The sequence below is a fragment of the Oncorhynchus gorbuscha genome, linkage group LG14 (genome assembly GCF_021184085.1).
Source record: "Oncorhynchus gorbuscha isolate QuinsamMale2020 ecotype Even-year linkage group LG14, OgorEven_v1.0, whole genome shotgun sequence".
Classification (NCBI taxonomy): Eukaryota; Metazoa; Chordata; class Actinopteri; order Salmoniformes; family Salmonidae; genus Oncorhynchus; species Oncorhynchus gorbuscha.
In genome coordinates, this window is record NC_060186.1 from 7,631,700 (window position 1) to 7,659,044 (window position 27,345).

The 27,345-nt window shown below is 47.1% G+C and overlaps 1 protein-coding gene across 1 annotated transcript in view; it reads right to left on the reverse strand.

The window, feature by feature from the left end:
• LOC123994358 (adiponectin receptor protein 2-like) overlaps positions 1-27,345 on the reverse strand; it is an 87,592-nt gene that overhangs the window by 28,637 nt on the left and 31,610 nt on the right. The window lies entirely within an intron of this gene.

Below are 27,345 nucleotides of genomic sequence, written 5' to 3' on the forward strand. Positions count from 1 at the left end.
AGAGATGAACAGTGGCACCAGGCTACTATATATAAACAGAGAGAGAGAGATGAACAGTGGCACCAGGCTACTATATATAAACAGAGAGAGAGATGAACAGTGGCACCAGGCTACTATATATAAACAGAGAGAGAGAGATGAACAGTGGCACCAGGCTACTATATATAAACAGAGAGAGAGAGATGAACAGTGGCACCAGGCTACTATATATAAACAGAGAGAGAGAGATGAACAGTGGCACCAGGCTACTATATATAAACAGAGAGAGAGATGAACAGTGGCACCAGGCTACTAAATGATATAAACTTTATAAACAGAGAGAGAGATGAACAGTGGCACCAGGCTACTATATATAAACAGAGAGAGAGATGAACAGTGGCTCCAGGCTACTAAATGATGCATACCAGATCTTTATATACACCGTTTATTCATGGAGCAACAGAGGGGTGCGAGGCCAGCTAGCAGAGGGGTGCGAGGCCAGCTAGCAGAGGGGTGCGAGGCCAGCTAGCAAAGGGGTGCGAGGCCAGCTAGCAGAGGGGTGCGAGGCCAGCTAGCAGAGGGGTGCGAGGCCAGCTAGCAGAGGGGTGCGAGGCCAGCTAGCAGAGGGGTGCGAGGCCAGCTAGCAGAGGGGTGCGAGGCCAGCTAGCAGTGTTCAGATGAGTCGCTAGCCGTATTTATAATACATGTCTAACCCATTTCCCATGCCCACCAAGCCCAGCCAGACTTCCAGAGCAGTCCAACAACATGGCCTGGCCAGTGTGTGTTGAAATGTCACACACTGTTTAATCTCCAGCTATGCCATAGACAGGAGCCTCCTCATTACACACTAGAGCAGTATGGTGTATATGCATAGCAGAAGGCAGTCTGAACGCACGTGTTCATGAGTGTGTATATATGTGTGTGTGTGTATATGTGTGTGTGTGTGTGTGTGTGTGTGTGTGTGTGTGTGTGTGTGTGTGTGTGTGTGTGTGTGTGTGTGTGTGTGTGTGTGTGTGTGTGTGTGTGTGTGTGTGTGTGTGTGTGTGTGTGTGTGTGTACATGTCCTGTCTGCCACCAGACTGATACATTACAGTAAAGGGACGACTGTGAATTATAGAGAGGCAGTAATGTAGGGAGTCATCTCCACCAATGAAGTATTTATAACCTTCATCTCAGAGTGTAGGTGACAGGGTGCCCACTAACCACAGTCCCCCTCCATATTAACTCCAGTGACCTGGAGGGAGAAAATACCCCTGACGGACTGTTTAAAACACTAAACAGCTCTGCTACGTATCCTTGGTCCACAACACACACCAGAGTGATAGCTCTGCTACGTAACCCTGGTCCACAACACACCAGAGTGATAGCTCTGCTACGTAACCCTGGTCCACAACACACCAGAGTGATAGCTCTGCTACGTATCCCTGGTCCACAACACACACCAGAGTGATAGCTCTGCTACGTATCCCTGGTCCACAACACAGAGTGATAGCTCTGCTACGTATCCCTGGTCCACAACACAGAGTGATAGCTCTGCTATGTATCCCTGGTCCACAACACAGAGTGATAGCTCTGCTATGTATCCCTGGTCCACAACACAGAGTGATAGCTCTGCTATGTATCCCTGGTCCACAACACAGAGTGATAGCTCTGCTATGTATCCCTGGTCCACAACACAGAGTGATAGCTCTGCTATGTATCCCTGGTCCACAACACAGAGTGATAGCTCTGCTATGTATCCCTGGTCCACAACAACACACACCAGAGTGATAGCTCTGCTACGTATCCCTGGTCCACAGCAACACACACCAGAGTGATAGCTCTGCTACGTATCCCTGGTCCACAACACACACCAGAGTGATAGCTCTGCTATGTATCCCTGGTCCACAACACACCAGAGTGATAGCTCTGCTATGTATCCCTGGTCCACAACAACACAGAGTGATAGCTCTGCTACGTAACCCTGGTCCACAACACACCAGAGTGATAGCTCCCTTTACTGGTCCAGGAACATAAACATTTGTAATACAGCCGGAGGGCTGGACAGGGAACAGGGAGGATCTGTTGGTGCACAAGGCTGAGAGGGCAATCAGTTATCTACTCGGAAAACCTGCTTGTTCACTTCCTGTGTAAATAGAGGAAAGGAGTGGAGCAGAAAGCCGCTATCCATGAACCAAACTGAACCAAGCCTTCCTCAAGACTGGTTCATCACATACCTCAAACCGACACACACAGCCGCACACACAAAACATTCCTCATGCATGCGAGCACACACACACACACACCTTTGCTGTAAAAATCACTTGCCCACACATAAGTAACCATGGGTGAACACACATAGGCTACACCTCCACAGAAGAGATGACCCCATGCATCCCTCTGCCTCACCCCAGAGCCAACACACACGAGCAGGTGGTTGTCAACCCAGCTGTCTGGGTGATATTTTGGGGGCTTGTGGGTCAGTGCCAGCAACAGGTTGTTTGGGGTCAGGCCTGAACTGACTGTGGGTGGTGGTTCAACTCTCCTATTCAAGTGTCTGCCTTGTGTACATCTCGACACTCTAGTACCCCCCCAGACACTCTAGTACCGCCCCAGACACTCTAGTACCCCCCCCCCTGCCCCCCCAGACACTCACACATAAGAGACCCTGTATAGTAGGGAACTAGTTTTGACTCATATTAGGACCAGGGTCATAAATAGTGTACACTACAGGTATGTAGGGAATTATTTGGGTCATTGGAGTCCAAAATAGTGCACGAGGGATTAGGGTGTCATGTGAGAGGCCGTGTGTACCGTGTGGAATGCTAACGACGGGGTGGAGTACTTTACAGTTCATCACGTTCTCTTGGCTGAGGAGTGGAACACGGTTCTGTTGAGTCCCATTGAGAACCCGGGTCTTAGATGAGCTGACATGTAAACAGAACAAAAATATCAAAACGCACCGTGCAACGATTTCCAAGATTTTGCTGAGTTACACTTCATATAAGGAAATCAGTCAATTGAAATAAATTAATTAGGCCCTAATCTATGGATTTCACAGGACTGGGAATACAGATATGCATCTGTTGGTCACAGTTTAAACCACAGTTTAATGTTTCTACACATTTTGCCATGGGGCAAAGAGAAAATGTGAAGTTTTAAAGCAAATTTCCAGCAGTTATCTACATTTTGCCATGGCTTATACCTTGTTCTCATGCTGTCGGAGTGACTCAAACATGAACTGAATCCATGGTGACCCCACGCCGGGACGTTTCGTACATTCTCCATGACTGTTATTCTGGTGATTGTTAGTTCTGAAAAATGTATTACTAATATATATATATATAACTCCATTATTATTTCTACATTACATCTGGTTTCAGTCGTTTAAAGCTTGTAACGCCAGGGTAGTGGGTTCGATCCCCGGGACCACCCATACGTAGAATGTATGCACACATGACTGTAAGTCGCTTTGGATAAAAGCGTCTGCTAAATGGCATATATTATTATTATTATTATATTAAGTTTACACTGAAAATGTTTTAAAGACGTATTTATGTTTTGCAGTGGCGATGTGCCGCTGCTAGATGCATATAGGGAAAACACTGTGCGCGCACACACACACACACACACACACACACACACACACACACACACACACACACACACACACACACACACACACACACACACACACACACACACACACACACACACACACACACACACACACACACACACACACACACACACACACACACACACACACACACACACACACGAGAGGGAGAGAGTCACTTCAGGTCAAGTTGACAAGGGGCTACTCTCGGTCATTCAAAATTAAGGGAAGAAGGACAAGCTGTTTGTCACATCATCCACGAAATGACTGCAGGCTCTCTTTCTATGGGTTATCAAATCATACAGTGAAGCAGAGTGCTAAATGTCACTGTAGACTGGTGTAATACTGTAGACTGGTATAATACTTTAGACTGGTATAATACTTTAGACTGGTGTAATACTGTAGACTGGTGTAATACTGTAGACTGGTGTAATACTGTAGACTGGTGTAATACTGTAGACTGGTGTAATACTGTAGACTGGTGGAATACTGTAGACTGGTGGAATACTGTAGACTGGTGGAATACTGTAGACTGGTGGAATACTGTAGACTGGTGGAATACTGTAGACTGGTGTAATACTGTAGACTGGTGGAATACTGTAGACTGGTGTATATCAGCTGTAATACTGTAGACTGGTATAATACTGTAGACTGGTATAATACTGTAGACTGGTGTAATACTGTAGACTGGTGTATATCAGCTGTAATACTGTAGACTGGTGTAATACTGTAGACTGGTGTAATACTGTAGACTGGTGTAATACTGTAGACTGGTGTAATACTGTAGACTGGTGTAATACTGTAGACTGGTGTACTACTGTAGACTGGTGTAATACTGTAGACTGGTGTACTACTGTAGACTGGTGTAATACTGTAGACTGGTGTAATACTGTAGACTGGTGTAATATCAGCTGTAATACTGTAGACTGGTGTAATATCATCAGCTGTAATACTGTAGACGGGTGTAATACTGTAGACTGGTGTAATACTGTAGACGGGTGTAATACTGTAGACTGGTGTAATATCATCAGATGTAATACTGTAGACTGGTGTAATACCATCAGCTGTAATACTGTAGACGGGTGTAATACTGTAGACGGGTGTAATACTGTAGACGGGTGTAATACTGTAGACTGGTGTAATATCATCAGCTGTAATACTGTAGACTGGTGTAATATCAGCTGTAATACTGTAGACTGGTGTAATACTGTAGACTGGTGTAATACTGTAGACTGGTGTAATACTGTAGGTGTAATATCATCAGCTGTAATACTGTAGACTGGTGTAATATCATCAGCTGTAATACTGTAGACTGGTGTAATACTGTAGACTGGTGTAATATCATCAGCTGTAATACTGTAGACTGGTGTAATATCAGCTGTAATACTGTAGACTGGTGTAATATCAGCTGTAATACTGTAGACTGGTGTAATATCAGCTGTAATACTGTAGACTGGTGTAATACTGTAGACTGGTATAATATCAGCTGTAATACTGTAGACTGGTGTAATACTGTAGACTGGTATAATATCAGCTGTAATACTGTAGACTGGTGTAATATCAGCTGTAATACTGTAGACTGGTGTAATATCAGCTGTAATACTGTAGACTGGTGTAATACTGTAGACTGGTGTAATACTGAAGACTGGTGTAATACTGAAGACGGGTGTATATCTGGTGTAATACTGTAGACTGGTGTAATATCATCTGGTGTAATACTGTAGACTGGTGTAATATCATCAGCTGTAATACTGTAGACTGGTGTAATACTGTAGACTGGTGTAATATCATCAGCTGTAATACTGTAGACTGGTGTAATACTGTAGACTGGTGTAATATTGTAGACTGGTGTAATATCATCAGCTGTAATACTGTAGACTGGTGTAATATCATCAGCTGTAATACTGTAGACTGGTGTAATACTGTAGACTGGTGTAATATCATCAGCTGTAATACTGTAGACTGGTGTAATACTGTAGACTGGTGTAATACTGTAGACTGGTGTAATACTGTAGACTGGTATAATATCATCAGCTGTAATACTGTAGACTGGTGTAATACTGTAGACTGGTGTAATACTGTAGACTGGTGTAATACTGTAGACTGGTGTAATATCATCAGCTGTAATACTGTAGACTGGTGTAATATCAGCTGTAATACTGTAGACTGGTGTAATACTGTAGACTGGTGTAATATCAGCTGTAATACTGTAGACTGGTGTAATACTGTAGACTGGTGTAATATCATCAGCTGTAATACTGTAGACTGGTGTAATATCATCAGCTGTAATACTGTAGACTGGTGTAATATCATCAGCTGTAATACTGTAGACTGGTGTAATACTGTAGACTGGTGTAATATCATCAGCTGTAATACTGTAGACTGGTGTAATACTGTAGACTGGTGTAATATCATCAGCTGTAATACTGTAGACTGGTGTAATATCATCAGCTGTAATACTGTAGACTGGTGTAATACTGTAGACTGGTGTAATACTGTAGACTGGTGTAATACTGTAGACTGGTATAATATCATCAGCTGTAATACTGTAGACTGGTGTAATACTGTAGACTGGTGTAATACTGTAGACTGGTGTAATACTGTAGACTGGTGTAATATCATCAGCTGTAATACTGTAGACTGGTGTAATACTGTAGACTGGTGTAATATCATCAGCTGTAATACTGTAGACTGGTGTAATACTGTAGACTGGTGTAATATCATCAGCTGTAATACTGTAGACTGGTGTAATACTGTAGACTGGTGTAATATCATCAGCTGTAATACTGTAGACTGGTGTAATATCATCAGCTGTAATACAGCTGTAATACTGTAATACTGTAGACTGGTGTAATATCATCAGCTGTAATACTGTAGACTGGTGTAATACTGTAGACTGGTGTAATACTGTAGACTGGTGTAATACTGTAGACTGGTGTAATATCAGCTGTAATACAGACTGTAATACTGTAGACTGGTAATAATATAATCAGCTGTAATACTGTAGACTGGTGTAAATACTGGTGTAATACTGTAGACTGGTGTAATACTGTAGACTGGTGTAATACTCAGACTGTAATACTGTAGACTGGTGTAATACTGTAGACTGGTAATAATATCAGACAGTGTAATACTGTAGACTGGTGTAATACTGTAGACTGTGTAATATCATCAGCTGTAATACTGTAGACTGGTGTAATACTGTAGACTGGTGTAATATCATCAGCATACTGTAGACTGGTGTAATACTGTAGACTGGTGTAATATCATCAGCTGTAATACTGTAGACTGGTGTAATACTGTAGACTGGTGTAATACTGTAGACTGGTGTAATACTGTAGACTGGTGTAATACTGTAGACTGGTGTAATACTGTAGACTGGTGTAATACTCAGGTGTAATACTCATAGACTGTAATACTGTAGACTGGTGTAATATCATCAGCTGTAATACTGTAGACTGGTGTAATATCATCAGCTGTAATACTGTAGACTGGTGTAATATCAGCTGTAATACTGTAGACTGGTGTAATACTGTAGACGGGTGTATATCTGGTGTAATACTGTAGACTGGTGTAATATCATCAGCTGTAATACTGTAGACTGGTGTAATATCAGCTGTAATACTGTAGACTGGTGTAATATCATCAGCTGTAATACTGTAGACTGGTGTAATATCATCAGCTGTAATACTGTAGACTGGTGTAATATCATCAGCTGTAATACTGTAGACTGGTGTAATATCATCAGCTGTAATACTGTAGACTGGTGTAATACTGTAGACTGGTGTAATACTGTAGACTGGTGTAATATCATCAGCTGTAATACTGTAGACTGGTGTAATACTGTAGACTGGTGTAATACTGTAGACTGGTGTAATACTGGTGTAATACTGTAGACTGGTGTAATATCATCAGCTGTAATACTGTAGACTGGTAATAAGCTACTGTAATAGACTGGTGTAATACTGTAGACTGGTGTAATATCTGGTGTAATATCAGCTGTAATACTGTAGACTGTAATATCATCAGTGTAATACTGTAGACTGGTGTAATACTGTAGACTGGTGTAATATCATCAGCTGTAATACTGTAGACTGGTGTAATATCATCAGCTGTAATACTTTAGACTGGTGTAATACTGTAGACTGGTGTAATATCAGCTGTAATACTGTAGACTGGTGTAATATCATCAGCTGTAATACTGTAGACTGGTGTAATATCATCAGCTGTAATACTGTAGACTGGTGTAATATCAGCTGTAATACTGTAGACTGGTGTAATACTGTAGACTGGTGTAATATCATCAGCTGTAATACTGTAGACTGGTGTAATATCATCAGCTGTAATACTGTAGACTGGTGTAATATCATCAGTTGTAATACTGTAGACTGGTGTACTACTGTAGACTGGTGTAATACTGTAGACTGGTGTAATACTGTAGACTGGTGTAATATCATCAGCTGTAATACTGTAGACTGGTGTAATATCATCAGCTGTAATACTGTAGACTGCTGTAATACTGTAGACTGGTGTAATACTGTAGACTGGTGTAATACTGTAGACTGGTGTAATATCATCAGCTGTAATACTGTAGACTGGTGTAATACTGTAGACTGGTGTAATATCATCAGCTGTAATACTGTAGACTGGTGTAATACTGTAGACTAGTGTAATACTGTAGACTGGTGTAATATCAGCTGTAATACTGTAGACTGGTGTAATATCAGCTGTAATACTGTAGACTGGTGTAATACTGTAGACTGGTGTAATATCATCAGCTGTAATACTGTAGACTGGTGTAATACTGTAGACTGGTGTAATATCATCAGCTGTAATACTGTAGACTGGTGTAATATCATCAGCTGTAATACTGTAGACTGGTGTAATACTGTAGACTGGTGTAATACTGTAGACTGGTGTAATATCATCAGCTGTAATACTGTAGACTGGTGTAATATCAGCTGTAATACTGTAGACTGGTGTAATATCATCAGCTGTAATACTGTAGACTGGTGTAATATCAGCTGTAATACTGTAGACTGGTGTAATACTGTAGACTGGTGTAATACTGTAGACTGGTGTAATATCATCAGCTGTAATACTGTAGACGGGTGTAATATCATCAGTTGTAATACTGTAGACTGGTGTAATACTGTAGACTGGTGTAATATCATCAGCTGTAATACTGTAGACTGGTGTAATATCAGCTGTAATACTGTAGACTGGTGTAATACTGTAGACTGGTGTAATACTGTAGACTGGTGTAATATCATCAGCTGTAATACTGTAGACTGGTGTAATATCAGCTGTAATACTGTAGACTGGTGTAATACTGTAGACCGGTGTAATACTGTAGACTGGTGTAATACTGTAGACTGGTGTAATATCATCAGCTGTAATACTGTAGACTGGTGTAATACTGTAGACTGGTGTAATACTGTAGACTGGTGTAATACTGTAGACTGGTGTAATATCATCAGCTGTAATACTGTAGACTGGTGTAATACTGTAGACTGGTGTAATACTGTAGACTGGTGTAATACTGTAGACTGGTGTAATATCAGCTGTAATACTGTAGAGTGGTGTAATACTGTAGACTGGTGTAATACTGTAGACTGGTGTAATACTGTAGACTGGTGTAATATCAGCTGTAATACTGTAGACTGGTGTAATATCATCAGCTGTAATACTGTAGACTGGTGTCATACTGTAGACTGCTGTAATACTGTAGACTGGTGTAATATCATGCCTTTCCCCTGGTCTTCCAATCCTCAGTCCTGATCCCAGAAAGGTACACACACCGTCCCTCCCGAGGTCGGACGCGCACACCGTCCCTCCCGAGGTCGGACGCGCACACCGTCCCTCCCGAGGTCGGACGCGCACACCGTCCCTCCCGAGGTCGGACGCGCACACCGTCCCTCCCGAGGTCGGACGCGCACACCGTCCCTCCCGAGGTCGGACGCGCACACCGTCCCTCCCGAGGTCGGACGCGCACACCGTCCCTCCCGAGGTCGGACGCGCACACCGTCCCTCCCGAGGTCGGACGCGCACACCGTCCCTCCCGAGGTCGGACGCGCACACCGTCCCTCCCGAGGTCGGACGCGCACACCGTCCCTCCCGAGGTCGGACGCGCACACCGTCCCTCCCGAGGTCGGACGCGCACACCGTCCCTCCCGAGGTCGGACGCGCACACCGTCCCTCCCGAGGTCGGACGCGCACACCGTCCCTCCCGAGGTCGGACGCGCACACCGTCCCTCCCGAGGTCGGACGCGCACACCGTCCCTCCCGAGGTCGGACGCGCACACCGTCCCTCCCGAGGTCGGACGCGCACACCGTCCCTCCCGAGGTCGGACGCGCACACCGTCCCTCCCGAGGTCGGACGCGCACACCGTCCCTCCCGAGGTCGGACGCGCACACCGTCCCTCCCGAGGTCGGACGCGCACACCGTCCCTCCCGAGGTCGGACGCGCACACCGTCCCTCCCGAGGTCGGACGCGCACACCGTCCCTCCCGAGGTCGGACGCGCACACCGTCCCTCCCGAGGTCGGACGCGCACACCGTCCCTCCCGAGGTCGGACGCGCACACCGTCCCTCCCGAGGTCGGACGCGCACACCGTCCCTCCCGAGGTCGGACGCGCACACCGTCCCTCCCGAGGTCGGACGCGCACACCGTCCCTCCCGAGGTCGGACGCGCACACCGTCCCTCCCGAGGTCGGACGCGCACACCGTCCCTCCCGAGGTCGGACGCGCACACCGTCCCTCCCGAGGTCGGACGCGCACACCGTCCCTCCCGAGGTCGGACGCGCACACCGTCCCTCCCGAGGTCGGACGCGCACACCGTCCCTCCCGAGGTCGGACGCGCACACCGTCCCTCCCGAGGTCGGACGCGCACACCGTCCCTCCCGAGGTCGGACGCGCACACCGTCCCTCCCGAGGTCGGACGCGCACACACACACCCTCCCGAGGTCGGAGACACACACACACACACCCTCCCGAGGTCGGAGACACACACACACACACCCTCCCGAGGTCGGACACACACACACACCCTCCCGAGGTCGGACACACACACATCCTCCCGAGGTCGGACACACACACACACCCTCCCGAGGTCGGACACACACACACACCCTCCCGAGGTCGGACACACACACACCCTCCCGAGGTCGGACACACACACACACCCTCCCGAGGTCGGACACACACACACACCCTCCCGAGGTCGGACACACACACACACCCTCCCGAGGTCGGACACACACACACACCCTCCCGAGGTCGGACACACACACACACCCTCCCGAGGTCGGACACACACACACACCCTCCCGAGGTCGGACACACACACACACCCTCCCGAGGTCGGACACACACACACACCCTCCCGAGGTCGGACACACACACACCCCCTCCCGAGGTCGGACACACACACACCCCCTCCCGAGGTCGGACACACACACCCCCTCCTGAGGTTGGACATAAAGCATAGATTCTGTTAAATGCCTCATAATTCCAATGTGCTTAGCCTAACTGGCAATCAATAGGGTACTGGAAACAAATCAAATGATTGATTATCATCAATTGGCAGCTAGATTGTTGTGTTCAGCTGTAGATATACTGGCACCCTATTCTCTATACAGTGGGGCCTGCAGATATACTAGACCATCCCTACAGACCATCCCTACAGACCATCCCTACAGACCATCCCTACAGACCATCCCTACAGACCATCCCTACAGACCATCCCTACAGACCATCCCTTCCAGCAGCAGTGTCTACAGTCAGAGGAGTAACCATGACAATAATAGACATTAGTTTTATTCTAACACCGCTTCCCTTCTTTGGCCTGAGATCCAGCTGCTAGCATGCAAACCTGTGTGTGTGTGTGTGTGTGTGTGTGTGTGTGTGTGTGTGTGTGTGTGTGTGTGTGTGTGTGTGTGTGTGTGTGTGTGTGTGTGTGTGTGTGTGTGTGTGTGTGTGTGTGTGTGTGTGTGTGTGTGTGTGTGTGTGTGTGTGTGTGTGTGTGTGTGTGTGTGTGTGTGTGTGTGTGTGTGTGTGTGTGTGTGTGTGTGTGTGTGTGTGTGTGTGTGTGTGTGTGTCACATGGGAGAGATTGAGCAATCCATCACTTCCATGGTGCACTGCTCCCCTTTTCCTTAGACAGATATCCTCGGTCACGGACATACACTGGGCCGTCATTGGAAATAACTATTTGTTCTTAACTGACTTGCCTAGTTAAAGGTTAAATAAAATAAACAACAGCAGTATTGACTGTTTACATTCACAGTCTACACAGGTACACACACACACAGTCTACCTGGGGACAGACAAATAAGTCTATGAAAGCTCAGAGTACACACCAAGGTCTCCAGTCCGTCTCCACACAGCCCGGTGTTGTTTGGTAAAGGAGTGGATAATGGTGATGTGGGAGGGTGACGCTGGTAGAGAGAATAAAACAAGACTTTGTCCTTAATCCTTTTGTTGCCAAGGTTCATTATTGAGTTACACGATCAAATGGAAAGAGAAAGGCCAACTGAAGCAACGCTAAAGAGGTTTATCTGAACATCATGTTGTGACGGTGTCCTGGCCTTTTCCTCTCCAAGGGGGGGTGACGCACCAGCATTTATCTGACCAGAGTCTGGCGTGTCGGGAGGCATTTATCTGACCAGAGTCTGGCGTGTCGGGAGGCATTTATCTGACCAGAGCCTGGCGTGTCGGGAGGCATTTATCTGACCAGAGCCTGGCGTGTCGGGAGGCATTTATCTGACCAGAGTCTGGCGTGTTGGGAGGCATTTATCTGACCAGAGTCTGGCGTGTTGGGAGCAAGGAGAGAGACACGGAGACACAGGACGGAAAGGGTTGATTTTCCCAGATAGGAGAATGAGGAACTAAAGCGCCCTTTTCTAGTGAAGTGAAACAGTGACCAAACCATTGTGCCCTCGTCCCGGCCGGCCACTCACTATTGCGTCGGTGCCCTCGTCCCGGCCGGCCACTCACTATTGCGTCGGTGCCCTCGTCCCGGCCGGCCACTCACTATTGCGTCGGTGCCCTCGTCCCGGCCGGCCACTCACTATTGCGTCGGTGCCCTCGTCCCGGCCGGCCACTCACTATTGCGTCGGTGCCCTCGTCAGACAGGGAGAGACAGATTGAGTTAAAGAGAAAGGGAGATATCTGTGTGTGTGTGTGGGGGGGGGTCTTAATAGGGGTCTTAATAGACATCCACGTCGTCGGTGCCCAGGGAACAGTGGGTTAACCATCTGTCTTGTGCAGGGGCAGAAGCACAGATTATTTCCAGCTCGGGAGATAATTGGGAGAGAGGTTGAGAGGCGGGGGCTTCCCTAGAGGACTACCCAGACATGTAAAATGAAAGAGCACTTTGACTGGCTGGCTGACACACTGGCTAGCTGGCACGCTGGGTGGGTTGGCTGAGTGGCACAGTGGCTGGCTGGCACAGTGGTCAGCTGGCACAGTGGCTGGCTGGCTGGCACAGAGGAGACCTACCTAATGACCTGCTGTCTATTAGGACCATCATCTCCACCATCCCCCTGGGACACACAGGCGGGGGGGGGTGTACCACCTGACACTTGTGACTGCTCAGAGAAGAGTTCTGTGAAGAACAATAACACACAACTCAAGCTAGATAACGTCAGCTAGAACCCTAACCAAAAGCAGGCAGAAATCCCCAGAGATCTAGAAAAATACTTGGCACATTGTTGTCAGTTCTTTCCACACAGCTGGAGAAGTGAGATTGAAAGTGTGGTCCATTTGAGGCAGAGAGCAGACGGACATCTAAGTGTCAGAGTCTTCTGGGGTTGAAGCTTCCTTCTCTCAGAGTAAACAACGATCACATGCAGGAGAAAGAGAGAGGAAGAGGGGCCGTCCCTGACTCCTACCCTGCATTAGAGGAGACAGGAGAAAGAGGGGCCGTCCCTGACTCCTACCCTGCATTAGAGGAGACAGGAGAAAGAAAGGAAGAGGGGCCATCCCTGACTCCTACCCTGCATTAGAGGAGACAGGAGAAAGAGAGGAAGAGGGGCCGTCCCTGACTCCTACCCTGCATTAGAGGAGACAGGAGAAAGAGAGAGAGGAAGAGGGGCCATCCCTGACTCCTACCCTGCATTAGAGGAGACAGAGAGAGAGACAGAGAAGAAGAGGGGCCGTCCCTGACTCCTACCCTGCATTAGAGGAGACAGGAGAAAGAGGGGCCGTCCCTGACTCCTACCCTGCATTAGAGGAGACAGGAGAAAGAGGGGCCGTCCCTGACTCCTACCCTGCATTAGAGGAGACAGAGAGGAAGAGGGGCCATCCCTGACTCCTACCCTGCATTAGAGGAGACAGAGGAAGAGGGGCCATCCCTGACTCCTACCCTGCATTAGAGGAGACAGGAGAAAGAGAGAGAGGAAGAGGGGCCATCCCTGACTCCTACCCTGCATTAGAAGAGACAGAGAGAGAGGAAGAGGGGCCGTCCCTGACTCCTACCCTGCATTAGAGGAGACAGAAACAGAGGAAGAGGGGCCATCCCTGACTCCTACCCTGCATTAGAGGAGACAGAGAGGAAGAGGGGCCGTCCCTGACTCCTACCCTGCATTAGAGGAGACAGAGGAAGAGGGGCCGTCCCTGACTCCTACCCTGCATTAGAGGAGACAGGAGAAAGAAACAGAGGAAGAGGGGCCATCCCTGACTCCTACCCTGCATTAGAGGAGACAGGAGAAAGAAAGAGGAAGAGGGGCTGTCCCTGACTCCTACCCTGCATTAGAGGAGACCGAGAGAAAGAGAGAGAGGAAGAGGGGCCATCCATGTCTCCTACCCTGCATTAGAGGAGACAGAGAGAGAGGAAGAGGGGCCATCCATGTCTCCTACCCTGCATTAGAGGAGACAGAGAGAGAGGAAGAGGGGCCGTCCCTGACTCCTACCCTGCATTAAAAGCTCCTTTTTGAGGAAGTGAAGCAAAGAAGTGCCCTGCTAGCTGACCCATGTACACAGTAACCCCACCACACACAGTAACAGGGCCTAAAATGAACGAGGTGGATTTTGTTTGGTAAGAATGTCTAGTTCACCAGACACGTTGGCGTGTAGTAACACTCCGGGCTCAACAGTGTGGGCTTTCATTTAAAAAAATAGTCAAGTATGGGCACACTTAAGTGTTGTAATTTAGAGCAAAATAGACGAAAGCATTTCACAACATCCGCGTTAACATCTGCTAAAAAAACATGTAAGTGACCAATACAATTTTTTGCCAAGTATTTTTGCCATTTAGTTTCATATCCGGTATTCCAAAACTAAATCTGAATCCTAATGTTACAGCTAAATCCCACCTCTCGCAGCAACACTGCCTGTCTGGGGGCTGTGGGCACTGAATGATCACTTTTTAGAAGCAATGGGCACAGGCAGAAAAGTTGATCTACCCTTGTAAAACTGACCATCCTACCAATCCTCGACTTTGGCGATGTCATTTACAAAATAGCCTCCAATACCCTACTCAACAAATTGGATGCAGTCTATCACAGTGCAATCCGTTTTGTCACCAAAGCCCCATATACTACCCACCATTGCGACCTGTACGCTCTCGTTGGCTGGCCCTCGCTTCATACTCGTCGCCAAACCCACTGGCTCCATGTCATCTACAAGACCCTGCTAGGTAAAGTCCCCCCTTATCTCAGCTCGCTGGTCACCATAGCATCTCCCACCTGTAGCACACGCTCCAGCAGGTATATCTCTCTAGTCACCCCCAAAACCAATTCTTTCTTTGGCCGCCTCTCCTTCCAGTTCTCTGCTGCCAATGACTGGAACGAACTACAAAAATCTCTGAAACTGGAAACACTTATCTCCCTCACTAGCTTTAAGCACCAACTGTCAGAGCATCTTACAGATTACTGCACCTGTACATAGCCCACCTATAATTTAGCCCAAACAACTACCTCTTTCCCAACTGTATTTAATTTATTTATTTATTTTGCTCCTTTGCACCCCATTATTTTTATGTCTACTTTGCACATTCTTCCATTGCAAAACTACCATTCCAGTGTTTTACTTGCTATATTGTATTTACTTTGCCACCATGGCCTTTTTGCCTTTACCTCCCTTCTCACCTGATTTGCTCACATTGTATATAGACTTGTTTCTACTGTATTATTGACTGTATGTTTGTTTTACTCAATGTGTAACTCTGTGTCGTTGTATCTGTCGAACTGCTTTGCTTCATCTTGGCCAGGTCGCAATTGTAAATGAGAACTTGTTCTCAACTTGCCTACCTGGTTAAATAAAGGTGTTCTCAACTTGCCTACCTGGTTAAATAAAGGTGTTCTCAACTTGCCTACCTGGTTAAATAAAGGTGAAATAAAAAAATAAAAAAAATACAAAAAGTTAGTTAGTTTTAGGCCCTACACAGTAACCCCAGCACACACATGGCCTCATTTAATATCAATATGGAAAACACATTGGGGTCGTCTTTCCAACTCTGACCTGATTCGAGAGCCATGCTCCATCACAACTATTATGTGAACAATCACTTTTTCTCTCTCCACAGATCACATTGGTGTCCGGTTGCTAAGCAACGGTTCTTTTTTTGTCCAAATGGAACTAGTCCGTCAAAAAGTTGCTAACTAACGTCTAAAATCTCAAACTAAATATATACTGCGATTCCAACCATAAATCATCTCATCTTTGATTTTAAGCCGCAAAATATAACAGCTAAGAATTTGTTTTCCAATTTGCTTGAATTCTAATTGAGACTCCACGTGACATGGAAAATATTCATGAATCAGCAGCTAGGCCTACGGCAATATCAGCAGCTAGGCCTACGGCAATATCAGCAGCTAGGCCTACGGCAATATCAGCAGCTAGGCCTACGGCAATATCAGCAGCTAGGCCTACGGCAATATCAGCAGCTAGGCCTACGGCAATATCAGCAGCTAGGCCTACGGCAATATCAGCAGCTAGGCCTACGGCAATATCAGCAGCTAGGCCTACGGCAATATCAGCAGCTAGGCCTACGGCAATATCAGCAGCTAGGCCTACGGCAATATCAGCAGCTAGGCCTACGGCAATATCAGCAGCTAGGCCTACGGCATTATCAGCAGCTAGGCCTACGGCAATATCAGCAGCCAGGCCTACGGCAATATCAGCAGCTAGGCCTACGGCAATATCAGCAGCTAGGCCTACGGCAATATCAGCAGCTAGGCCTACGGCAATATCAGCAGCTAGGCCTACGGCATTATCAGCAGCTAGGCCTACGGCAATATCAGCAGCCAGGCCTACGGCAATATCAGCAGCTAGGCCTACGGCAATATCAGCAGCTAGGCCTACGGCAATATCAGCAGCTAGGCCTACGGCAATATCAGCAGCTAGGCCTACGGCAATATCAGCAGTACAATTGAAGAGTGTCAGTAAGTCAGGCTACCATTTGTTTTTAGTTCGATGGGAAGAGTATTACTGCATTAATACTGCTTGTTTTCATCAGAGTAGCAGTAGATTCTTAGGTAAAACAACTGTTTCCCTGATATTATCTCCCTTCTTGTTAAAGGGGAAGTTTACCTCATATCAACCCGGCAGGCCCTGCCCATTGCTTCACACGGTCTGATTCACACTAATCCTCCACCAAATGTCACAGTGGGTGCGAGACCTTGAGAGTGAGTGTCTCGCACCCACTGTGAAACTTGGAGGAGGATTGGTGACGATCTGGTGGTGCTTCAGCAAGGTTGGAATCAGGCAGATGTGTCTTTGTGAAGGAGGCACGAATCAAGCCACGTACAAGGTTGTCCTGGAAGAAAATTTGCTTCCTTCTGCTCTGACATATGGGACTCCCAATCACGGCCGGTTGTGATACAGCCTGGATTTGAACCAGGGTGTCTGTAGTGACGGCTCTAGCACTGAGATGCAGTGCTTTCGACCGCTGCGCCACTCGGGAGCCAAGGTGACATCCTGCCTTTAAAAGGGGCAGCAGAACATTTGACTCGTCTGTGATATTTTGGTTAAAAGACCATTTTTTATGCAAAAATATAGCAATATATTACATTGCTTATTAATAGTAATACCTTTATTTTATTAGAAACATCAGAGCATGCTCACCAAGTCTTTTTTTGTCTGTGTGTAATTACGCGAAAAAAATATTTTAGCTGGAGTGGCTGGTAGATTTTTATTTATTATTTTTATTCGATTTTTTATCTACCTGCCACAGTGGCTGGTGCACCCAAAAAGTTATTTCCAGGCCCTGTTTCCAGGGAGTGGCCGATTCATCTGAAGGACCTCCAACAGGCAGTCCTTTATATTAAAGAGGGCCTATAGAACCTATAGAAACCAACCTCCCCCAGCCATAAAGCTAGGGTGAAGTTTTCGAGATTGATGCTAGAAACTACACTGAGCAGCGGTTGGGTCATTCTGTGGTGGAGTGATTCCTAGTTAGTCTGCCACACGGGGTGACTATCAGAAGATCAGTAGGTTTAATACCGCTGGGTAAATTCTAATGAACATGTCAGTCAGGAGGATGTGGTTGATAGTGGTGTGGAGCGGGAACAGGCTTCTATGACTCATAATGAATAGAAAAACATGCTGGGAAATGTTCGCTTGCAGGTTTCTTCTCGCCGATGCAACGATAACACATAAAAAGCTGCAATCAGCGGTTCAAGCTAGGTGGTATTCTTCACTTCTGGCAAATGTTGAAGTGAGCGGAGTAGTTATAAGATGGCAAAAGTGTTCGTAGTACCTGAAGAAGTGTATTGATAATGTTTCACAATGAAACATCACACACACCCATACACAAAACACCCCCCCCCATAGCACCATCAGGACCAATTGGACACGTCACCCTAAGATAAGCTACTTCTGTGCTCATTACCATGCTTTTGATGCATTTTGGACTGTTTTTTATGGATGTTGACTACAGGGTTGCAAAACTCCTGGAACGTTCAATAAATTACCTGGTTTTCTGGAAATCCTGGTTGGAGAGTCTGGAGAGTCTGGAGAGTCTGGAGAGTCTGGAGAGTCTGGATAGTCTGGATAGTCTGGATATTCTCTCCTGATTCTAGAAACCTCCAACTGGGATTTCGGGAAAACCAGGGAATATATTGAAAGTTCCCCGGAATTTTGCGACCCTAAATGACTACTTTAAAAAGGTCTTCTCCAGAACCGATAGACTGATCGATACCAAATGTGGTATCTAGCAGCTATAGATGCACATCTTCAAACACACATTTTATAAGAGCTCAAACCATATGGCCGCAATAAGCCAACGAGCTTGCATGAACAATACTTTAGATTAGCTAGACTCATGTCCCTTAGCATGTGTGCCAAATTTCATCACTCCGAGTCAAACAGATTGAGAAGTATAGCGCCACCGTGTGGCCGAACATATGTTGAGTGTTGACTGTGTTTGGAACAAGTTTGGTTACGATATGAATATCCGTGTCTGATTTATTAGCATTAATAATAATAATAATAAATGCCATTTAGCAGACGCTTTTATCCAAAGCGACTTACAGTCATGTGTGCATACATTCTACGTATGGGTGGTCCCGGGGATCGAACCCACTACCCTGGCGTTACAAGCGCCATGCTCTACCAACTGAGCTACAGAAGATCATGCCCGATAACCCCCAAATTAAATGTTTATTGATCAGTACTGGCCATGTTGTTTGACATACTAGTCTGCAAAACATTGCGTTGAGACCTTGGTCCATGGATGCCATATATGAAGGTTTATCCAGACCGGCCCAGTGGTTCCGGACGAGATGTAGCGTTTTTCACTAAATTCAAAAATGGTGGAAAATTCATCATGGGACCTTATGGGTCCTTGGGGACAATGTGTTCCTTGTGAGAAGAGGGACCTATGCACTGAATTTCAGGAATCTAGGTCATATGGGGTGAGGGGGCGTGACTCTTCAAAGTTAGCCATTTCAATCACCTGTTATAGCGCCACCTTGTGGCCAATTGGAATGGCATTGCACGAGAGAGTGTAGACTATGAGCCTTTACCATCACGTCAAGTTTCACCCTCTTCGGCCTTACCATCTCAGGGGAATTTGGATGTCAACTTTCCTCGCATGAAGAAGAGGAAAAATAATAATAATGAACACCAACGAATACAACAGGGTTTCGCTGGCTTGAACCCTTAATAAGATAAGAATACCAACATAAAGTAAATGTCTCAGCAGAATAGAACAAACATCTCTCCAAGATCAGATGTCTGACCCCATACTGGGGTATAGAACTCTATGCCGTTTCATCTAGCCTTTAACGTGTGATACGATTGGAGGATGGAGGAAGGAGAGGAGGATTAGTTGGCGACAGAGAGCTGCTAAAGTGAAGTGTGGTTTTCTCCCTCCATCTCAATATAAATGTATTTTTGCATCTCCCTCTTGCTGAGATTATAAATTGACAGTCTTCCTCATGGAGCAGACTGAATAAGAGATGGGAGGTGAAGAGTATTCCTCATGGAGCAGACTGAATAAGAGATGGGAGGTGAAGAGTCTTCCTCATGGAGCTGACTGAATAAGAGATGGGAGGTGAAGAGTCTTCCTCATGGAGCTGACTGAATAAGAGATGGGAGGTGAAGAGTCTTCCTCATGGAGCAGACTGAATAAGATGGGAGGTGAAGAGTCTTCCTCATGGAGCAGACTGAATAAGAGATGGGAGGTGAAGAGTCTTCCTCATGGAGCAGACTGAATAAGAGATGGGAGGTGAAGAGTCTTCCTCATGGAGCAGACTGAATAAGAGATGGGAGGTGAAGAGTCTTCCTCATGGAGCAGACTGAATAAGAGATGGGAGGTGAAGAGTCTTCCTCATGGAGCAGACTGAATAAGAGATGGGGGGTGAAGAGTCTTCCTCATGGAGCAGACTGAATAAGAGATGGGGGGTGAAGAGTCTTCCTCATGGAGCAGACTGAATAAGAGATGGGAGGTGAAGAATCTTCCTCATGTAGCTGACTGAATAAGAGATGGGGGGTTAAGAGTCTTCCTCATGTAGCTGACTGAATAAGAGATGGGAGGTGAAGAGTCTTCCTCATGTAGCTGACTGAATAAGAGATGGGAGGTGAAGAGGCAGACTTGAGGTTTTAACTTCCACCTATTTCCTGTATGTAAAAATACTGTGTATTTAACTAGACTAACTAGTGTAATAATGGCATCATCCAGGTTCCAGTTGACGATCAGGCTGATAGGGAAAGTGACTCTTTCTAGAATGACCCTGTCATACTTGTTCTTTTCTCTATTAGTGTTACAGTGTTACAATGTCTTCATCACAGTTCTAGTAGATGACAGTCTAGATGGGGAAAGTCACTCTCTCTGACTCAAGTCACTATTTCTAGTGAGACCAGTTCCTTTTATGACTGGTCTCGGAATCACCAACTTTTAAGCCTGGAGACAATGGAGACATGGATTGTGTGTGTGCCTTTCAGAGGGTGAATGGGCAAGACAATATTTAAGTGCCTTTGAACGGGGTATGGAAGTAGGTGTCAGGCGCATTGGTTTGAGTGTGTCAAGAAGTGCAATGGTGCAGGGTTTTCACGCTCAACAGTTTCCAGTGTGTGTATCCAGAACGATCCACCACCCAAAGGACAGCCAGCCAACTGGACACAACTGTGGGAAGCATTGGAGTCAACATGGACCAGCATTCCTGTGGAACACTTGACACCTTGTACAGTCTATACCCCAACGATTGAGGCTGTTCTGAGGGCAAACTCAATATTAGGAAGTTGTTCCTAATGTTTTGTAAACTCAGTGTAGGGTGCCACCTGGCAACCACCCACACAGCCACCCACCCACACAGCCACCCACCCACACAGCCACCCACCCACACAGCCACCCACCCACACAGCCACCCACCCACACAGCCACCCACCCACCCACACAGCCACCCACCCACACAACAACCTAACAAGAGAAGTTAAGAAGCTTGATACTGTTCACTACTGGATTATAGAATGAAAATAGAAAGCGGAGAATGTCTAGAAAGTTCTGAGAATGTGATCGCTTGTCGATTAAAATAACTTGTTTGTTAACGTGACACGAGGAATGAACCTTAACCCAGTTGTGTGGTGTAATCCAGCCAGCCTGACAGACTTCAGACCAACGACCATTACTGTCTGACTGTTGCTACATACAACGCCACCTTTCAACTGGGTTGGCTGCAAATAAAATATGTTGACCTCTGACAACTATAGACGTGGGACTTAGGGTGATGATTGCCTGTAGTCCTGGCCTTAGATCAGGTGTTCCCAACCAGGGGTACACACAATGCCGTCAGGGGTACACCAAATAAAATTGTGATTCACATTTTTTTTAAATATCTACTTAAAAAATAAATTAAGAAGTTCACATTTTCACAGTCCATTTATATTTTCCAATGGGGCTATACATTTGGGAGAGGTTTTTCTCTCGCCTGAGTAGCCTCGTTTCACTGCCAAAAATAAAATGAAACCATCTAGGTGTTCAGCGAAATAACAAAACAATGTCAAATACAGGTAGTCAAATAATTAACATTCAATCACATTAAACATTACTCTCTCAGGGGAATTCCACTAACTGTCTGAATGTAGCCAAACGTAGCTGCTGCTCATGTTGGCATCTGTACTGATGGCGCAAAAGCCATGACAGGAAGACATAGTGGAGAGGTAACGCACGTGCAAGCACTTGGGTCACCAAGTCACTTGGGTACACTGCAGCATCCACAGAGAGGCTCTTGCTGCCAAGGGAATGCCTGACAGCTTGAAAGACGTTTTGGACACTACAGTGAAAACGGTTAACTTTGTTAAAGCAAGGCCCCTTGAACTCTCGTGTATTTTCTGCATTATGCAATGATACGGGCAGCGACCATGTAACGCTTCTACAACATACAGAGACGCGCTGGTTATCAAGGGGGAAAGTGTTGACACGTTTAAAAAAATATATTTATTGAGAGACGAGCTTAAAGTTGTCTTTACTGACCATCATTTTCACTTGTCTCTGACCGCTTGCATGATGACGAGTTTCTCACACGACTGGCCTTTCTGGGTGATGTTTTTTTCTCCCCTCGCCTAAATGATCTGCATCTAAGATAACAGGGACTCTCCACAACAATACTCATTGTGCAGGACAAAATTGAGGCTATGATTAAGATGTTGGACCTCTTCTGTCTGCATTAATAACAAGCACAACACACAGGTCTTTCCATCATTGTATGATTTGTGTGCAAATGAACTCAAGCTGACGGACAACGTTAAATGTAATATCGCAAAGCACCCGAGTGAGTTGGGTGTGCAATTACGCAGGTACTTTCCCGAAACAGATGACAACTGGATTCGTTATCCCTTTCATGCCTTGCCTCCAGTCCACTTACCGATATCTGAATAAGAGAGCCTCGTCGAAAATTACAACAAGCGGTTCTGTGGGAAAGTCACTTCAAATCAGAAGTCACTGCTTTCTGGACTGAGCTCAGAGTATCCTGCCTGGGCAAATCAGAAGTCACTGCTTTCTGGACTGAGCTCAGAGTATCCTGCCTGGGCAAATCAGAAGTCACTGCTTTCTGGACTGAGCTCAGAGTATCCTGCCTGGGCAAATCAGAAGTCACTGCTTTCTGGACTGAGCTCAGAGTATCCTGCCTGGGCAAATCAGAAGTCACTGCTTTCTGGACTGAGCTCAGAGTATCCTGCCTGGGCAAATCAGAAGTCACTGCTTTCTGGACTGAGCTCAGAGTATCCTGCCTGGGCAAATCAGAAGTCACTGCTTTCTGGACTGAGCTCAGAGTATCCTGCCTGGGCAAATCAGAAGTCACTGCTTTCTGGACTGAGCTCAGAGTATCCTGCCTGGGCAAATCAGAAGTCACTGCTTTCTGGACTGAGCTCAGAGTATCCTGCCTGGGCAAATCAGAAGTCACTGCTTTCTGGACTGAGCTCAGAGTATCCTGCCTGGGCAAATCAGAAGTCACTGCTTTCTGGACTGAGCTCAGAGTATCCTGCCTGGGCAAATCAGAAGTCACTGCTTTCTGGACTGAGCTCAGAGTATCCTGCCTGGGCAAATCAGAAGTCACTGCTTTCTGGACTGAGCTCAGAGTATCCTGCCTGGGCAAATCAGAAGTCACTGCTTTCTGGACTGAGCTCAGAGTATCCTGCCTGGGCAAATCAGAAGTCACTGCTTTCTGGACTGAGCTCAGAGTATCCTGCCTGGGCAAATCAGAAGTCACTGCTTTCTGGACTGGGCTCAGAGTATCCTGCCTGGGCAAATCACATTGTTAAGACACGGATGCCCTTCGCAACCACTTACCCCTATGTGAGAGTGGATTCTCGGCCCTCACTAGCATGACAACTGAATACAGGCACAGGCTGAGTGTGGAAAATGATTTAAGACAAGACTCTCCAATACAACATTGCAGAGTTATGTGCATCCTTTCAAGCAAAACCCTTCTCATTAACCTGTGGTGAGTTATTCAATTTTCAATGAACAAATAAGGTTTCATATGTAAGATTGTTAAATAAAGAGCAAAATTATTGATTATTATTATTATTATTATTATTTTGTGCCCTGGTCCTATAGGAGTTCTTTGTTTTACTTCCCCTGAGCCGGGTTGTTACTTCCCCTGAGCCGGGTTGTTACTTCCCCTGAGCCGGGTTGTTACTTCCCCTGAGCCGGGTTGTTACTTCCCCTGAGCCGGGTTGTTACTTCCCCTGAGCCGGGTTGTTACTTCCCCTGAGCCGGGTTGTTACTTCCCCTGAGCCGGGTTGTTACTTCCCCTGAGCCGGGTTGTTACTTCCCCTGAGCCGGGTTGTTACTTCCCCTGAGCCGGGTTGTTACTTCCCCTGAGCCGGGTTGTTACTTCCCCTGAGCCGGGTTGTTACTTCCCTTGAGCCGGGTTGTGACGAACTCACTCATTCTTCTGTTTAATAAATGTGTTGTATAGCGTGTGTGGGGCTTACAATGATGGCATACTATAAAGAGTTGTGGAACCACTGTCTTAGATAAACAAATCAGCTATACTCTGCTTGAAGGTTACTTGACAAAAACACCTTGGGCCAACTGTTGGAGCGAGGGGCCAACTGCTGGCGCGAGGGGCCAACTGCTGGGGCGAGGGGCCAACTGCTGGGGCGAGGGGCCAACTGCTGGGGCGAGGGGCCAACTGCTGGGGCGAGGGGCCAACTGCTGGGGCGAGGGGCCAACTGCTGGCACGAGGAGTCTAGTTTCCAGGTATGGTGACACCACTGCTACAGTAGCTCTGATGAGACCTGTTAAGGAGGCAGTGGGCTGTCATTACTACTGTGATGACCGAGGTAATGACACCCAGCCCTATAGCTCAGGCCAGGCCCTATACCCCAGTCCTATAGTCCAGGCCCTATACCCCAGTCCAGGCCCTATACCCCAGACCCAGACTGTTTAAATCATCCAAAGCCAAACCATATTTTGATAACAGGCCTTCTACCCATCAGCCCAGACCACACAGCAGCATCCAGGACCAACCGGGGAGAGCAACATGGCAGGCTGCTCTCCTCTCCTGAATATCAACAGCAGCTGTATTGGGTTACCAGGCATCACAGGGCTGGCTTTACATGAAAGACTAAACACAGATCAGAAGCCAGGGATTAACGCTGTGTGTGTGGTGGGGGTTGTGTGTGTGCTCACTATTGACCAAAACGGGTGCAGAAGACAAGGAAACAACCGTTAGACCTGACCTCAGGTCATCTCCTACCGTTAGACCTGACCTCAGGTCATCTCCTACCGTTAGACCTGACCTCAGGTCATCTCCTAGACCTGACCTCAGGTCCTTCAGACCTGACCTCAGGTCATCTCCTACCGTTAGACCTGACCTCAGGTCATCTCCTACCGTTAGACCTGACCTCAGGTCATCTCCTACCGTTAGACCTGACCTCAGGTCATCTCATCTGACCTCAGGTCATCTCCCGTTAGACCTGACCTCAGGTCATCTCCTACCGTTAGACCTGACCTCAGGTCATCTCCTACCGTTAGACCTGACCTCAGGTCATCTCCTACCGTTAGACCTGACCTCAGGTCATCTCCTACCGTTAGACCTGACCTCAGGTCATCTCCTACCGTTAGACCTGACCTCAGGTCATCTCCTACCGTTAGACCTGACCTCAGGTCATCTCCTACCGTTAGACCTGACCTCAGGTCATCTCCTACCGTTAGACCTGACCTCAGGTCATCTCCTACCGTTAGACCTGACCTCAGGTCATCTCCTACCAGGTTAGACCTGACCTCAGGTCATCTCCTACCGTTAGACCTGACCTCAGGTCATCTCCTACCGTTAGACCTGACCTCAGGTCATCTCCTACCGTTAGACCTGACCTCAGGTCATCTCCTACCGTTAGACCTGACCTCAGGTCATCTCCTACCGTTAGACCTGACCTCAGGTCATCTCCTACCGTTAGACCTGACCTCAGGTCATCTCCTGACCTCAGGTCATCTTAGACCTGACCTCAGGTCATCTCCTACCGTTAGACCTGACCTCAGGTCATCTCCTACCGTTAGACCTGACCTCAGGTCATCTCCTACCGTTAGACCTGACCTAGACCTGACCTCAGGTCATCTCCTACCGTTAGACCTGACCTCAGGTCATCTCCTACCGTTAGACCTGACCTCAGGTCATCTCCGAGGAAGGCAGTAAAGCTATTCCACTGCCTGAGGCCCCAGCAAGCTAGGAACGCTTGCCTTACACAGCAGGGTGGATGTCTGGCGGGGTAAGACCTTCAGATCACTTTCAGGGAGTTTCTCCTCAACTCAGGTCTACGTGACTGAAGAGCATGTGATGTGACTGGATGGGACAGCACTGCTGGGGCGACGCCCACATTCCTGTTAGGTCTATGTAGGGGTGGGTTTCTCAATTTCATTTGTGTTCCTTGGAAACATCCTGCCGTTCCACATTTTTTGACCTAGCTAGTTCACGTCACCCAACTAGTCAAGGGCTTGAGCATTGGGCTAGTTGACTAGTGGTGGAACAACTAGGGATCTCCCACTCCAGGCCAGAGAATCTGCTACCTGCTGAACTGCCTGTATTCAGCCCTCTGAGGAACACTGACCTGCAGTGTATTTCTCCTGGCCAGGCCAGCTTGACTGCCTGTATTCAGCCCTCTGAGAAACACTGACCTGCAGTGTATTTCTCCTGGCCAGGCCAGCTTGACTGCCTGTATTCAGCCCTCTGAGAAACACTGACCTGCAGTGTATTTCTCCTGGCCAGGCCAGCTTGACTGCCTGTATTCAGCCCTCTGTGATGCAGCAGTCTCACGAACTAGCAGCAGCAGAACAGACACAGATCATTAAACCATTGTGTTGTCTCATGCCTCAGGGGGCAGACAGGCTTCTCTCTCCCGGGCCTAAATGAAAGCAATAGTACACCAAAGACATAGGATGCCTGCTTGGCTCTTTGAATCTCACACACACAGTTACAGTCACACACACACACTTGGATTTCTCCGTCTTAGAGCAAGAATATGCCTGTTGTGAGAATGGTGGAGTATAGATCTTTACTGAAGTCCTCTTCGTTAGTGAAGTACAATACAGACGTCACAGCAGCACAGTGAGAGAGGCAGGAAATGAGATGGAGATGGGATGATGAGGAGTACTGAGCTCTCATGCTGATTGGATCATTATCTCGCTCTGCCAGCTGAGCCCAGGATGTATGAAATCTTATTTCTCCCTCACAGAGAGCTGTGGCGTCTCTTAAATGGGACACGGTTATTGTGATGAGTGTCTGTGGGAGCTTTATTGTTGTGTGTGTGTGTGTGTGTGTCTAACCCCGGGAGGGACGGTGTGTGCGTGTGTGTCTAACCTCGGCAGGGACGGTGTGTGCGTGGT